This window comes from Polypterus senegalus, chromosome 4, assembly GCF_016835505.1.
Source record: "Polypterus senegalus isolate Bchr_013 chromosome 4, ASM1683550v1, whole genome shotgun sequence".
NCBI lineage: Eukaryota > Metazoa > Chordata > Cladistia > Polypteriformes > Polypteridae > Polypterus > Polypterus senegalus.
The window spans coordinates 103542463-103557110 of record NC_053157.1 but is presented as its reverse complement, the minus strand read 5'-3'; the positions used below and the strand labels follow the sequence as shown (position 1 = coordinate 103557110).

Below are 14648 nucleotides of genomic sequence, written 5' to 3'. Positions count from 1 at the left end.
ATAATCCATATCCATCATCTTTCTGAATTTTTAACTTAGTGTATGTGTTTTTTCAGTGGATTTCAAACAGGGCCGTATTACTCTGCCATGGCCCTGGGCATTAGCACATCTAGTGAACACACACATGGACAAATTAAATGCAATGTAGTATTCACTGAAAAGAATTTGGTAAGCCAGCATTAAATTAAAACAAAGATTTAAAAGACACTTGGGATTTGTTTAAAGTTTCTCAAATTTGAAATGAAACCTTATGTTAGTGGGTTGCTATTAGAATATGTGTAATTATTTATAATTGTTATTTATTTGAGAATCAAAGTCTTGCTTTTCTTTACAAGACACAAACTTTAGAAAAAAGGCAAACCACGGCATAATATTTCTTTCTTTCAAATTATTTTCGTTGGCCTTTTCGAAGTTTTCTTTAGGTAACTTTATCCTGTTCATTTTGCCCAGAAATAGAACCAAATCAACAAAATAAAGCCTAGTCATAATGCAAAGCAAAAATAAGGACATTAAATAAAATAGAACTAAAAACACTGCAGTGTTTTATTCTTAAATCCAAATGAATGAAAATGAGCTGTACAATTAAAGAGTACCCTCTAAAATATATAGGATCCAACAATAAGTAGGAAAAAAGGTTCAGTGCCAGCCCAGCAAGTCTTCTAAGTGGGAAGATTCACCTCTCAGTAGGGAGACCAGATTCTCCTGGAAACAGTACACGATGAGGTGGGAGAAACTGGATGGGCAGTGATCAACTGATTGGTTTATAATGGCATGTAGTATAGCTGCATTTTCTTTTCATATGGTCAGATTCTCTGGTATAAATGCCCATACTATAATGTACATCTACAATATAATATTTTTCCACAGGATGAGGGTTGTACACAGCCTGTGAATTCATGTAAGCTATGTATTAATGCATGGTAGACAAAGTGCTGGCTGCACAAAATAAGAATCAAAATGTTACCAAAGTTGACGTAGACCGAAGTTTAGTAGTTATTGACCTCAGGTATTGGGCAATTTCATTGTCTAGATCTTGTGTTTGCTTTTGAATAAAATGGATGTGATTGGTAATTGAACATCATGCAACAATTTACAGCTGAAAAGATTTTGTGTACAACAAAGTAGATAGTATAAAATCTAAGTAATTGAATAAGAAATTAGTCACATCTAAAATACAGAGAGGTTTTGAAGTCATACATCAGGACAGCTAGATTTGGACTGATATAGGGGACTTTAACAAAAAATATGGGGCATCTTTTCACTCAACCGGCTCTCGGCTCCTAATAGAAAAAAAGATATGCTTCTCCTTTTGTCTTTTACTGCTAAAAAGGTATAATTTTATATACTAATATGAAAAAAGGCACTGGATGTCCCTTAAAAAGCAAAATGTATCACAATATTCTCTAAACCAAGTGTGCAATAGCATTCTTTGGGTGTTTATCTATGCATTAAAGCTTTCTGGCATCACTAAGACACCATCTGATGTGCATAATTCTTGTCATTAAGTCAAGTTTATATTTTAGATAACATTCTGTACTACAACAAGTTTATATGCTCTTAAGCAAAAAAATAAATTAGGTTTTATGCTCTGAGGCTTCCATAATTCAAAAGTTAAATGGTTTCTAAAAGAATATCTTTGTACTTTCAATAGCTATTGTGGAAGACTGCCGGCTTCCGAGGCCGGTCCGCACCCCCAGGCCGACAGGAGGAGCTCTCCCGACAGCGGGATCATGCCCGAGGTCCAGCAGGGCCTTATGGACTCTGTGGTGTTTATACACAGCCCTGCTGGATACCTTGGGCGCCACCAGGAGTCGCTGTGGGGGGACTTATGGGCTCTGTTGTGCCTTATGACCCGGAAGTACGTCACGGTCACGTGACAGGAAGGTATGGCGTGCTCCCGGTTGAAGTAATAGACTGATTGCCCTGACCCGGAAGGAATAAGGAACTGTGGACTGCTGCGACAGGAACACCTCCGGGTCAGGGGCTATAAAAGGACGCTGCCTCGGTCCAGACACTGAGCTGTGCTGGGTGGGAGAGGAGCAAAGTGTCTGGGCGAGGAGGAGAGGTTATTGTGCGTGTGATAAAGAGATTTGTGAAGAGTGTGGAAGGTGCTTGGTGCACTGTGGAAAAGAATAAAAAGATTCTTGGACTATTACCTGGTCTCCGGAGTGTGCCTGAGGGTTCGAGGGTGCACTACTGCCCCCTACTGCCACACTGGCGTAGTCGGCAGGATTCTCTGGCCGTCTGTTGGCAGAGGACCTGCATAAAAAACAAAATTTGTGTGGGCAGACAACCCTCGGTCGAATCCCCATTTTTACACGGAGGTGCACAACACCACCCGCTGCCAAGGAAGCGGCAACAGTGCGTGCTATCCCGCTCTACAGGGCCATGGGAAAGAAAACAGGAAAAAAGAAGGTCAGTCCCAGCCGCCTGCAGGGCATGACGGACGCCGCGATGTCCTGGACCCTCCTGACCGGGAGCGAGGAAGACAAAGCGCTGATACGGGCCAAACAAGCCCGGGCCGCGAAGGACCCGGCACACGGACAAATCCCGGGCGCAGCGTACTTAGACGGTCCGGGGTGCCGCATTCCTACGGAGGCGGCTGCAGGTAAACCGCCCGGCGTCCGTCTTTGTTGTTTTCCTGTTTTGCAGGCGTCCGCGGGAGGATTGCAGCGGCGTCTTGGATGACGGCCTCATGCCTCGGCAAAATGGCCGCGGCTCCCAGAAGGCAAGTCGCGGTGAAAGGCGGCTAGAGACAGCCGCGGTTGGTGACAACAGACTGGTCACCCGCGGGGGGTGTCGGGACGGTGGAGGAAACCCGGAGTCCGCCGACGAGGCCGTTGTCCCCTAACGGGTCCGAGCCTCCTCGAAGGGAGGGGGCGGGCGCGCCGCCCGAAAGAAAAAGCCACCGACAAAGAGGGCGGGTTGTGGCTGGCGAGTCTGCCGCGGTAAAGGAGAAGGCAGATCGCAGCCGGCTTGTAGTAGCCAGCCGTCCCTCTGAGGACTCCAACTCCCAGGAGCCTTTGCGCGACCCAGCGGAACACGTGCCTGGAGGCGGCGTGCTCATTGGTTCCCGGCGGAAGGTAAGCTCAGCGCGAAGCGAAAATGCAGCCGGCCGTAGTAACTAACTGTTTGGACTTACGGGTCTCGAGAAATACCTCGAGCCCCTGCACCGTTCTTGCAGGGTGTCGAAGAGCTAAAGGAGCGAGTGGAGGAACTAGGAGCGACGGCAGCAGCACCTGTAAAGGCGCTGAAGGATTTTGTGCAGGCTGCGCTGGAAGCTCGGAGATGATCGATGCGGGAGTACAGGTGAGTCCCTCCCGTGTCGTAGAGAATAAGGGGACACAGTGCGATCGGGCACCGCTGAGAATGAGTAGCGCGTGTCAAAGCACTGTGTACCCGACAAGAGACTGGGGCACGATGACCGATTGGTCGGGGACTGGAGCAAACAGCCCGGGGCATGCGCGTGGCGTGGCTTTCCGGGGCAGTACGGCTCACCAGGACCCGACCGGTCTTAAGTGCGGGGTAGCGCCGATGGTAGGAGTGCCGGGGGATGCGCCGCCGTGCGGTGCAGCTGAATAGTGCTGTTCATCGGTGCGGGGCGGTGCAAATGACGCCGACTCCCAGTAAGCGGAAGGTAACGGGTGTGCAGACAGCACAGAGGCTCTCCTCTTCCCATGGAGGGCCTCAGGCTGAGCGCAAGCCCACATTAGCGGGAGATCCCCAAAAGGAATGGTGGGTCTCCCAACAGGATGGAAAGAAGGCTTGAGGGCCGCCAGGCCATGATGACTTCCCTGGCAGGTGAAGGGCGGAGACGACGCTGACGGAGTTCCCGAGATGTTTTTGGTCCCGCAGAGGGGAACAGCCAGGAGGACTCCGTCGGTGCTATAATTGCCGGCGACCGGGCCACGAGGCGCTATTGTCCCCGGGAGACAGGAAGTACACCGTCCCCCAAGTTTCGCCGGGACAGGGACAACGCATTCAAGGCCGGACGACGCGCGTCCTCCTGGAGGAGGGCGCCCCTCGGGCGGACGCTCCGCCCAGAAGTCGTCACTAAGGGGGAACTGTGGAAGACTGCCGGCTTCCGAGGCGTCCGCACCCCAGGCCGACAGGAGGAGCTCTCCGACAGCGGGATCATGCCCCGAGGTCCAGCAGGGCCTTATGGACTCTGTGGTGTTTATACACAGCCCTGCTGGATACCTTGGGCGCCACCAGGAGTCGCTGTGGGGGGACTTATGGGCTCTGTTGTGCCTTATGACCCGGGAGTACGTCACGGTCACGTGACAGGAAGGTATGGCGTGCTCCCGGGTTGAAGTAATAGACTGATTGCCCTGACCCGGAAGGAATAAGGAACTGTGGACTGCTGCGACAGGAACACCTCCGGTCAGGGGCTATAAGGACGCTGCCTCGGTCCAGACACTGAGCTGTGCTGGGTGGGAGAGGAGCAAAGTGTCTGGGCGAGGAGGAGAGGTTATTGTGCGTGTGATAAAGAGATTTGTGAAGAGTGTGGAAGGTGCTTGGTGCACTGTGGAAAAGAATAAAAAGATTCTTGGACTATTACCTGGTCTCCGGAGTGTGCCTGAGGGTTCGAGGGTGCACTACTGCCCCCTACTGCCACACTATCTACATATAAAATGTAGTCAAAGGTGTTTTGTTCCATTATAACAGTCTGCACAATTTTATTCATAATTTTGAGAATTTCAAACGTCATTTTTGTCTCCTCCTGTATCTTTTATTGAATGAGGCTATTATGTTGAGCTTTTTGAAGGACACCAGTAACATCACATTGTACAGTGATAATGTAATAAGCCTGGTGCAGTGGTGTGACAAAAGTCCTCTGGTTTTAAAATCTAGTAAAGGTGATGAAGCTATTTGTTATCCTAAGGTAATGGGAGTCAAGGACCCTATAACACTTCATTATGTAATAACACGGCAGGTTGCATTTGGCATAAGTGGCTGAGAGTGTGTATGACTTGCTCATTGACCTGGAATATTCATATTAATGGGTAGTTATAATTCAGCATGTGATCCAATATTGCATGCCAGTAGGGTACAATAGTTTGTTAATGCAATCAAAGTCCCAATTCCATAAACTATTTTAAGTACAGTAATTAAAACTGGTAAATCTGCTGAAAAGGACCACCAGGACATCTGTATTAACAATATAAAAAAACACAACTTAAGCATTTCAGTAGGTGCAAAGAGTATAGCAATATACTATATATTAAACAAAAACAGTTCAAATATAATTTATTCCATATTTACTTCAACTACTAAATGGAATGGTTATTTTGATGCTATTCAATTCTTTTAATATGGACTATTTTAATTTACTAATATGTATATTACATGAGTAGGGAATTCTTTTATTTTGTACACTTCAGACATATTGTATTTAGTGTGGTTCAATTTATACAACATAGGATGAAATATTACTTTATGTGATAAACAGAAATAAGATTCAAGATTTGGTCATTTTAGATTCAGATAATTGATGATCATTTATATCATCATATTTTTCCTTAATTAGTCTGAATATTCAGTTATAATTACTGCTATTATTATTTAGAGATCTTAATCTTGTTTTTGACTATACAATGTAAATTAATGTATTTTGTATATTAGGTATGTTAATAGGTTTTTGCTTTTAAAAAGTGGTTTAAATATTTTGTCTGTTTTCAAACAGATAAAACAAAGAAGAGCGTCAAAAATTCAAATATAAGCCAGTTATATTTTTAAATGATCTGTAACTCAGCTGGTATGGAACATGGTGTGCAACATATCACGTCTTAAGATGAAGAGAATGATAAACACAGGTGAACAGTTAGTAATAATTGAAAAAACTGGGAGCTTATCAATACTGGATTATACCTCCTACAGTCTGTTAAGAAGAAATGCGGCCGAACTACTCATAAAGGAGTCGAGTATAGTGAAATTCAACAAATGTAAGGGTTATTCCCAGATTAAATCAACAACACATACCTGAATGTTCCTAACCCTTTGTAATAATAACAATGCATTTATAATATTTAACAATATTTTTCTGTCATTTTGTTACCAGGATGTTATATTCAAGAAGTATGAAAGATGTATTTCAGATAGCAGATGTGCACCGCAAAACTATAGCAAAGCCAAATAATGAATCAACAGCATATGTCCACTTTGCAGTTGCTCCATTTTCTGTGACATTCATTTGATTCTTTATGTGTTTATAAACAAATTCACATCAAACTTCTGTTATCACATCTATAAAATTATAATCACAATATACTACTATATCAACTCTTCTCTCTCACTCTTTCCTCTCTGTTTATGTAGATAGTGTTAGGGACACCTGTTTGTCACATATATCCAAGAAGAAATTCTCATATTTGTTAAAAAGTACACGAAAAAGAACATTTTCATTAAACTATGAATAAAAACAGAGAGACTATCAAAGACAACAAAGCACAAAGTATCAGATTATCTGTTTTTTTTTTCTTTTCTGACCTGACCAGTTGCCAGTTTAATATTGTTTGTAAAATAATTTCTTTCTCCTGACAATACTCCCATCTTACATCATTCTCACTAATAATAATTCCTTCAGCCACCATGTTTTCTTACAGTATTGGCATATGACTAAACTAATGTTCAGATTTATATTCAATGTTACTGCTGCAGGAATCAGCCTTTAATCATAATTAAATAATTAATAATAATTTAATCATGGGATTAATTTCTTGATCTGGAATGTCTCTACTAAATCCAAGACTTTCTGGATTACATTATATACTTTTAGACTAACAATTTAATTATTCAGCTTCCAGGCTGTATGTTGTCAGTTGCAGATATGAAAGTCCCTTTGATAATAACACAACTATTAAGCAACTACTAGTACTATCACTTACCGGCCCAATTACCTTGCATGTCAATACCTAAATAATGGTGCAACAATAAAATATAGTGAGATCTCATATGTTTCAGGCACAGTTCTGACAAGTAGCTTGACTTGTTGGCTTTGCGGTACCTTGATAGATTTCTTTCCTCCAATTTATTTTCAGAAAATGAAGAAAGATATCCTGCATGCTTAAGGATGGCCTCAGACTCATCAGTAACTCAAATCATGGTGTTACAAGAGAATCTAGTCTCATGGCCTTGCACATTTTTCAATAAAGACAGTAGAGACACATACTCCATTCATTCTCAAAGGTTATTATTTGAAATCCCTGAAATATGCACTATCACTCGTCAAAGGCCAACCAACAGCTACAGGCTGTACATGGTCCGTTGTCTGTCTTTATCTTAGTCCTCTCAACTTTTATTTCATACAGTTAAGTTTCACCATCAGTTTTTGCATTTGGGTTATCATTGGTATACACAACATTCATTTTTCTAAATGTTTAGGAAATAAAATTAAAAATGCTAAAAGATATAGCCATAACATAAGAACCTCTATCAGAGTAGGTCTGTAACTCTAGCTTTCAGGAAATCAAGTATTTGTAACTCCACCACTGTTGAAGAAAATCAATCCCACAGTACAATGATGATGACATCCAGATACCTTTAAATAATGTTAGAGTCTTACAAATATGAAGCACACCTCAGAGAAAACAATTTATATAAGCAATTTTTTAATATATACAAAATCCTAGGATGAGAATTAATAATAAGGAATAGTTTGAAAAATTGTATTGGTTTTGTTTTATGTTAGGACACATAAAGTAAATTGTATGCCACTCTAGATCTGGTTTTGTTTTGTTTTTATGAAATTACTAGATTATTGGTTTCTCAATTCAATTCAAGTTTAGTTTTCTGTAAAATTCTTCCTGAGTGAAAGCTCAGAGTAAAATAAGAGGTTCTCTGGTAAAATACAAGTATGGATTTAAAAAATTACTAAATACAGAATTAGTACACCTAAAGATAAAAATGTGTTTAAACAAATGGAAAACAAAATTGAAACTTTTTAACATAAATGAAAGCCAACAATATCTGTCCATTAATTATTTGTAACTACAGCCATTTGACAATGGAGGAGAGGACAAAAATAAATTGTGTGTTTTAAACGGCATGCTATTGTCAAACATAACACTTAAATTGCATGCTGACAAATGAAAATATTTGGTATCAACATGCAAGGATTTTTCTTACAGGTTTTGTTTTCATTTAGAGTGCTCAAAAAGCATTGATTTTTTTTTTTCCAGCACATAAAGCGTTGAATTATATGCAGCAGTCTTGGTATAGAACTAGAGCCCAGTTGCCATCTGTTTGGAGTTTGTGTGTTTTTCCAATATCTGCAAATTTTTTCCCCAATACTCAAGTTTTCCTATCACAACTCAAAAGCATGTGTGCCAACTTAGTGTCTCTAACCTGGCCCAAGGTGAGTGAAGGTGGGTGTCTACTTAAGTATGCCCTACTCTGAGCCTGAATTTGTAACCCTAAAATGACATTAAATAGATTTAGATGATAAATATCCTGGTTCTGCCAATTCTGTATTTTAAATCAAATAAAACTTTTATCAATTGACAAAGATTTAAAAGTAACCTTTCAGTATATGAATTTTGATTATATTGCCATTTACTAAAAAACAAATACTTCAGTCATGGAGAAATGAAAGTCAGAGGTCAGTAATGACAGTTTCATTGCAATATGTTAAATGACAGCTCCTTTTTTCTACCTAAAGCCAGAGGGAAGTTGTGGAATTTAAAGAATACTATGGAAAACCATCATGCTAACAGCTTCATTAATCCATATTAACTCTACATCCATGAAAATTGCCTTAATATACTATTAAGCAATGTTGTTTTCTTAATGATTATATGGAAAATAACTCTATCAAGTCCTTAAATCTCAACCTATTCTTAGATTTCCTGATATCAATTACACATATGAATAGTGGCATGCATATCTGAGTGTGTATTGAATTCACTGGTAGTTAGTTTCATTTAGTGTAATCCACCATTATTCAGAGCCATGTCAACAATGATTAGAAATATGCATCAATTTTATGATTATAGCTAAGCAATCATAAGATGTCCTTCTATAGATATTACAAAGTAAACTGCTTAACTCTTTCTAACTAAAAATCTTTTTAAAATTTCTAGTGGGAACAATATTGCAGTGTATGGAAATTTGAAAACTGTATATTTGCCCATATATTTACATATTAGTAAAAACACCTTTTTCGACAAGAGTGAGGAATGTGACATTTTATTCTGAATCCCAGATTACCTGAATTTTTAAAAACAATTTGTACATTATTCATATTTTTGTAGTGGGGCAATTATCATACCTCCTATTTGAATGAAACACAGTCAGCTTTAATTAAAAATGCACAATTTTTTTGTATTTTTAATTAACATATTGAATACATCATTCAGTCATTCACAGATGTAGGTTCGAAAAATAATATGAACCCACAGGCTGATGACTTCAACAAAAGGTAATTGGAGTCAGGAACTAGCAAACCGATCAATGAAATGAGATTGGATGTGTAATTTAGAGATATTTTGGTTTATGAGCAAAGGCTCAAATGTTTTGAGTTTGCTGCTCACAAGGAGATTCTGCTGATGTGAAGCATGTCCTGCAAATAAAGATCTCAAAAGATCTATGAGCAAGAATTTACATATAGTTGTAAATGTTACAAAGTAATTTTAAAAGAGTTTAGATATATATCAGTATATATGTATAAATGGAGCCCATATAGTACTTTGAGTGCCCAGCCAAAATGACTCGAAAGACACAATGCAGAATGCTCAGTGAGGTAGAAAGAACCATACAGTAACAGCTAAAGACACGGTGGAATCATTGGAACAGGTTTACATCTCTGTTCATTAGTCTACCATAAACAAATTTTGAACAACCATGGTGTCATGGTAGAAAATTAAGGAAGAAGCCAATGCTCTCCAAAAGAGACATCTCTGTATGCCTGAGGTTTGCCAAAGACCATCTTGTCATTCCATTGGGAATTGGGTGTTGCCATTGGCATTGGTAAAACATTTTGTGGACTGATGAAACTAAGAATGAGCAACAGTATGTGTAGCAAAAAAGGGCATCACATACCAACAAGAGAACATTATCCCAATGGCGAATCACGGTGGAAGGAGCATATCAGTTTGAGACTAATTTGTAAAAAGAATGGAGATGAATGTCATCAACTCAGAGAGGGAGAAGCAAGTTTGTTGTACCACATGAATGTCACTGACAGAATAAAACTGAATAATAAAAAAAAAACCTGCTGACTTTTACAAGTATCCAAAATTTACACTGGGTCTTACAGACTCAAATCAAATGTATGTTTTTATTATAATAATAATAATAGCAGCTCACTGCTCAAAACGAGGAGCACCCTCACTCAAACCCAGAACCTTTTGGTTATAAGGTAGATGTTCTTACCTCTGCACCATCCAAGAATACATGTCAACTTTCTGTCGATTGACATTTGAGCTTGGGTTTGTAACTCATTGACAGCAACATCTAAATTGATTTTTTTTTTTACTTTGGTTATATTCTTGAATAAAATTGCACGTGTTTATTTGATATTTGGACTAAAGTCTTCAAATATTATACACTTCACGTCATTATTAGTATGACTTGGAAAAAGTTTCTGCTTTAGCTATGTGTTCAGCATTTCTTAGCTTGCATTTCTTTTCATCCTACACTTACACAGATCGTTGTAGACATGGAACTCAAATGAAATGCATTTGTTCCAAATAACAATATATTATTTACCCTATACAACTCCAGGCACCTTATATGCTGATGGAGAGCCTTGAGCTGGGAGAACTTTTTGTCTGACTTCAGCTACATTAGTGGGGGATGGGAAAGCAAGTTGCTTGCTACGTGTGCTGATCGACACATTTGCAAAGTAAAAGAAGCTGATGATGAGAGATGCAAAGGAATTTAAGGTGGCCTGGGAGTTTTTTCATAGGCTTTAGGGATTCTAGTGTTAAGTAATATCCCTGGGTCAATTTGTTTAGAAGTAGCATTGGCAGGAAATACAACTTAGAGTTATTCTGGGAATGACTGTATCTGGATTTGAATTTCAAAACATTTTAAAATTTATATAGCTGTTATAGGAAATGGTGATGAATATCTTTGCAAAGTAGTATGTGGAGCACTATAGATATTCAATATTGTTTAGTTGCTTTTAAATTTAAATTGTATTTTTCCATAACAATGTACTCTTGATTAGTAAGGATTTATCAAAAATAACGTTGAAAACTAACAAACAGGCTGAAATTATTTTTGCAAAAGGATATACCTAAATATACGTTTAGATGAAAACAGTAGAGAGTCTCTTTTAAACTTTAAAACATACACTATATGCCACACGTGAAAGTAAACACATACTGATGTATATTGAAAAAATGAAGAAGATAATGCAGAGTACTCAAGCACTGCCAGCTGTAGTACCAGGAATGATAATAGGTAGAGTTTGCTTTTGAAAACATTACTGGCTTTTCAGCAAAAATAATAAACTGTCAATTAAACATTCTGGCAGATATGCTGAGAGTAATTTAAATTACAAAGTACAGCAGTGTTTATTGTGTATTTATTAAAATGTTTCTTCTAACAATTGATAAGAATTTATTATTTTTTTGATAAATATGATGCCTTCAATTCATGTTTGCATTTTTCTAGATGAAATGATAAAATATTGCAGCATAAGCCTGGGTTGATTTCCAGTGTCTCACAAAAAGTCTTGCAGTGCGAAGATGCACAGTCTAAGATACCTAATTTGCACCTAAAATAAAATTCCAAGCAAAAAAGCAATAACAAACCTCACTCCTAAATAGGGAAAAAAAAAAAAATGTACTGTACTTTGCTAACCAGAACAATCTAAAATTACTTACTTATATAAGTAGTAGTATCAGACAGAAACTGTCACAGGGGGTGATATGAATGATTGATGACCTTACGTCCCACCCCCAAAATATGATTTATGAAAATTACCCTGTCCCTATTGGGTTAGGGGAATATGGGGGTTGGACAACTGCCATAATTGATGATCTCTAAACTCCTCCTTTAAGGAGAGAGGTTTTTGTAAACCAAACCTTTATCATGCCCTGTTACCGATTCCCATACCCAGGAGGCATGCCTTTGTATCTCTAATGGCCTATGTGGTTAGGGGATGGGCATGTTTCTCCAACCTTTTGCAGCGGAAAGCGAAAGAATCCCTGTATAAAACTTTATCCATTTAGTGAAAATGCAACAACATTCAAAATGTGCAGAATGGGCGGCCCTGTGAATGCTCCTAAGAAAATGAAAACAAGCAGGGTTTCCAGAATGTTTGAATTACGGAACCATTGATTCAAGTCATCTTGGTATGATTCTTATTGTACTGTGAGACAAGCAGAAGTAAAAAGAAATGCTGTGGGACGCCTCACAGTGGTAATTTCCATGAAAGAGCCTATCCTTCCAGAATATAAAGAGGATAGTGTAAGAGACAGCAGGCAGCTCAACCCGGCTGGGGAGCTCCTGAGATGGAAGGATAGGGGAAGGCAGCTTTTTAATGCTAGATGACAGCTTCCCTGGGCTGCAGTGGTGGTTCGGATTCCCGCAGGGCACTATGAGACATGGAGTTCAGCAACACAGTCCCGCTGGGTTCCATGAGTGCCACCAGGGGACACTGTAGGAAGATGGGGATTGGAGAATAAATTCTCACCTAGCCCGAAATACTAATGGATTATGACAACAGAAGCCCCAAAGTACTTCCGGGCTGATTAAAACCTGAATTCTCCGCCTGACCCGGAAGTGCTGGCAAACCATGTGGGAGAAAGAACAGAAGCACTTCCAGGTCAAGAACTATAAAAATGACTGCTGAAGACCCAGCAAAGGAGCCTGAGTTGGGCAGAGGTGAACAGCACCTGCTGGGAGGTGTGAAGGAAAAAGATTATTGTGATTATTACTGATGGTATTGTCTTTATTGTGGTTGTGGTGCTTGAAAGGGACTGTTTGAGAAGAAAAATAATTAAAGCTCTTCTTGGTGCTTTTACCTGGTGTCCTGAGTGTCTGTCTGTTGGGTTTAAATGGGCAACAGTGACACCTAGCCACAATAGCCACAAAAAGGGAGAAGAGTATGTAGAAAATGAGATAAAGTGACTGAAATTCATTTTTCTATAAAAGACTGGACTGTGTTAAAAATCTATCATTCCGAATATTGATGAGGCTTGTAGCTGCGTTTTTCCAAAGTTACCAAAGTTCAGCAGCTCTAACTCAAAAAAATGGGATTCAACAAAAGCCTGACAAGCAGAAATGATTCCACAGACAAAATATATTCGTTTTTAAAAGTTTAGTTAAGTTTCAAGGTAAAACAGTTCACACAAAAAAGAAAATGAAAATAGCAAAGAAAGAAAAAATTCATGTTAAGAAAAATTCAGTTCTAAGCTTAATCTTGTTACATCTCAAATCGTTACTATTTACTTAATATTTCTGAACCATTTCAAAATGATGTTTCTGAACCATTTCATAATGGTCAGAAAACTGTATGATTACCCCATTTCTAAGTTGAAAATGGGTCTTTCAAGTCCCTGCTTACTGGGACCTGTTCTAGACACAACTGATCTTATTATCACACTGTTTCTCAGTTGTAGCAAGAAGGTTCTATCTCTTACTAACTTATAGGGGGAAAATATACCATACCATAAGCTATGACTATGAAAAAATGTATATTCTATTCAAATTAAGCAAACATTAATATGGGTTTAACTACCACATAAGTGGAATACCATAGACAAGCCGGATAATGAATTCTACATTTCAGCTTATAAAAAAATATTACTACATTTCTTCCTGATATTACAAATGTATTCATGAACTATTGTCTTTTATGAACTAAACAACCTTAAGCCTATCCACTATGACAAATGTTGCTGTAGAAACTATCCCTTCTGAGACTCCTATGAAATTCAGTTATAATGCTGTGGAAAGAAGAGTCTATATGATACCGGATGAAACTATACATTTAAAATGTCAAATGAGTTGAATATTTGGAGTGCATCCTGATTAGACTCGGGGGCTATCTTACAAGGCCCCTTTCCCCACCGACAACAGGTCAGGCTTTTACATGTTTTGTATGTATGCAGTGACATAGTTTCTCATCAGAGAGTTGGAGACAGCGATGTCCCTCTTTTGAGATGTGTTCATACACAGGATCAAGCAAATAAAACTACCACTATTATATATGACAAATCTGATTATGCACTAGTCAGCAAGAATCATTTTGACATAGTGACTATTGAAATAAAGGACCAGAACAAAAATGTGCCATTTCAGTTTGGTAAGGTTATAGTGAAGTTGCATTTCAGACCCGTCAGGCATAGTATGCATGACTGAAACAATGAGGTCTTACCAGGATCCAACACTCTACATCCAATATTATCAGACCCAAGTGTGTAGTGGCTTAGTGGATTCTCTGGATCACCTGTAATGTATGGCGGTGGCATTTCTGGAGTTGTTTAGAAGAGCTTTACCTCTACTAAAAAAAGTTTTTGATATGGCATATCATATCTGCTACTAAAAATATTGTAAAAGATGTGTTCACTGGAGCGATATCAAGCATGGCTGGTGGAGGCCAAGAAAAGCAGGAGGGTGCAGGATTGATGGTGACGAGAAAGACAAAAAGCAAGACATCACTGGGGTGGCGTGAGGGCCCGCCAGTCAAAAAGGAA

The 14648-nt window shown here is 39.3% G+C and overlaps 1 protein-coding gene across 2 annotated transcripts in view; it reads left to right on the top strand.

The window, feature by feature from the left end:
• grid2 (glutamate receptor, ionotropic, delta 2) overlaps positions 1-14648 on the top strand; it is a 2157968-nt gene that overhangs the window by 1461283 nt on the left and 682037 nt on the right. The gene's annotated exons all lie outside the window — the stretch shown is intronic.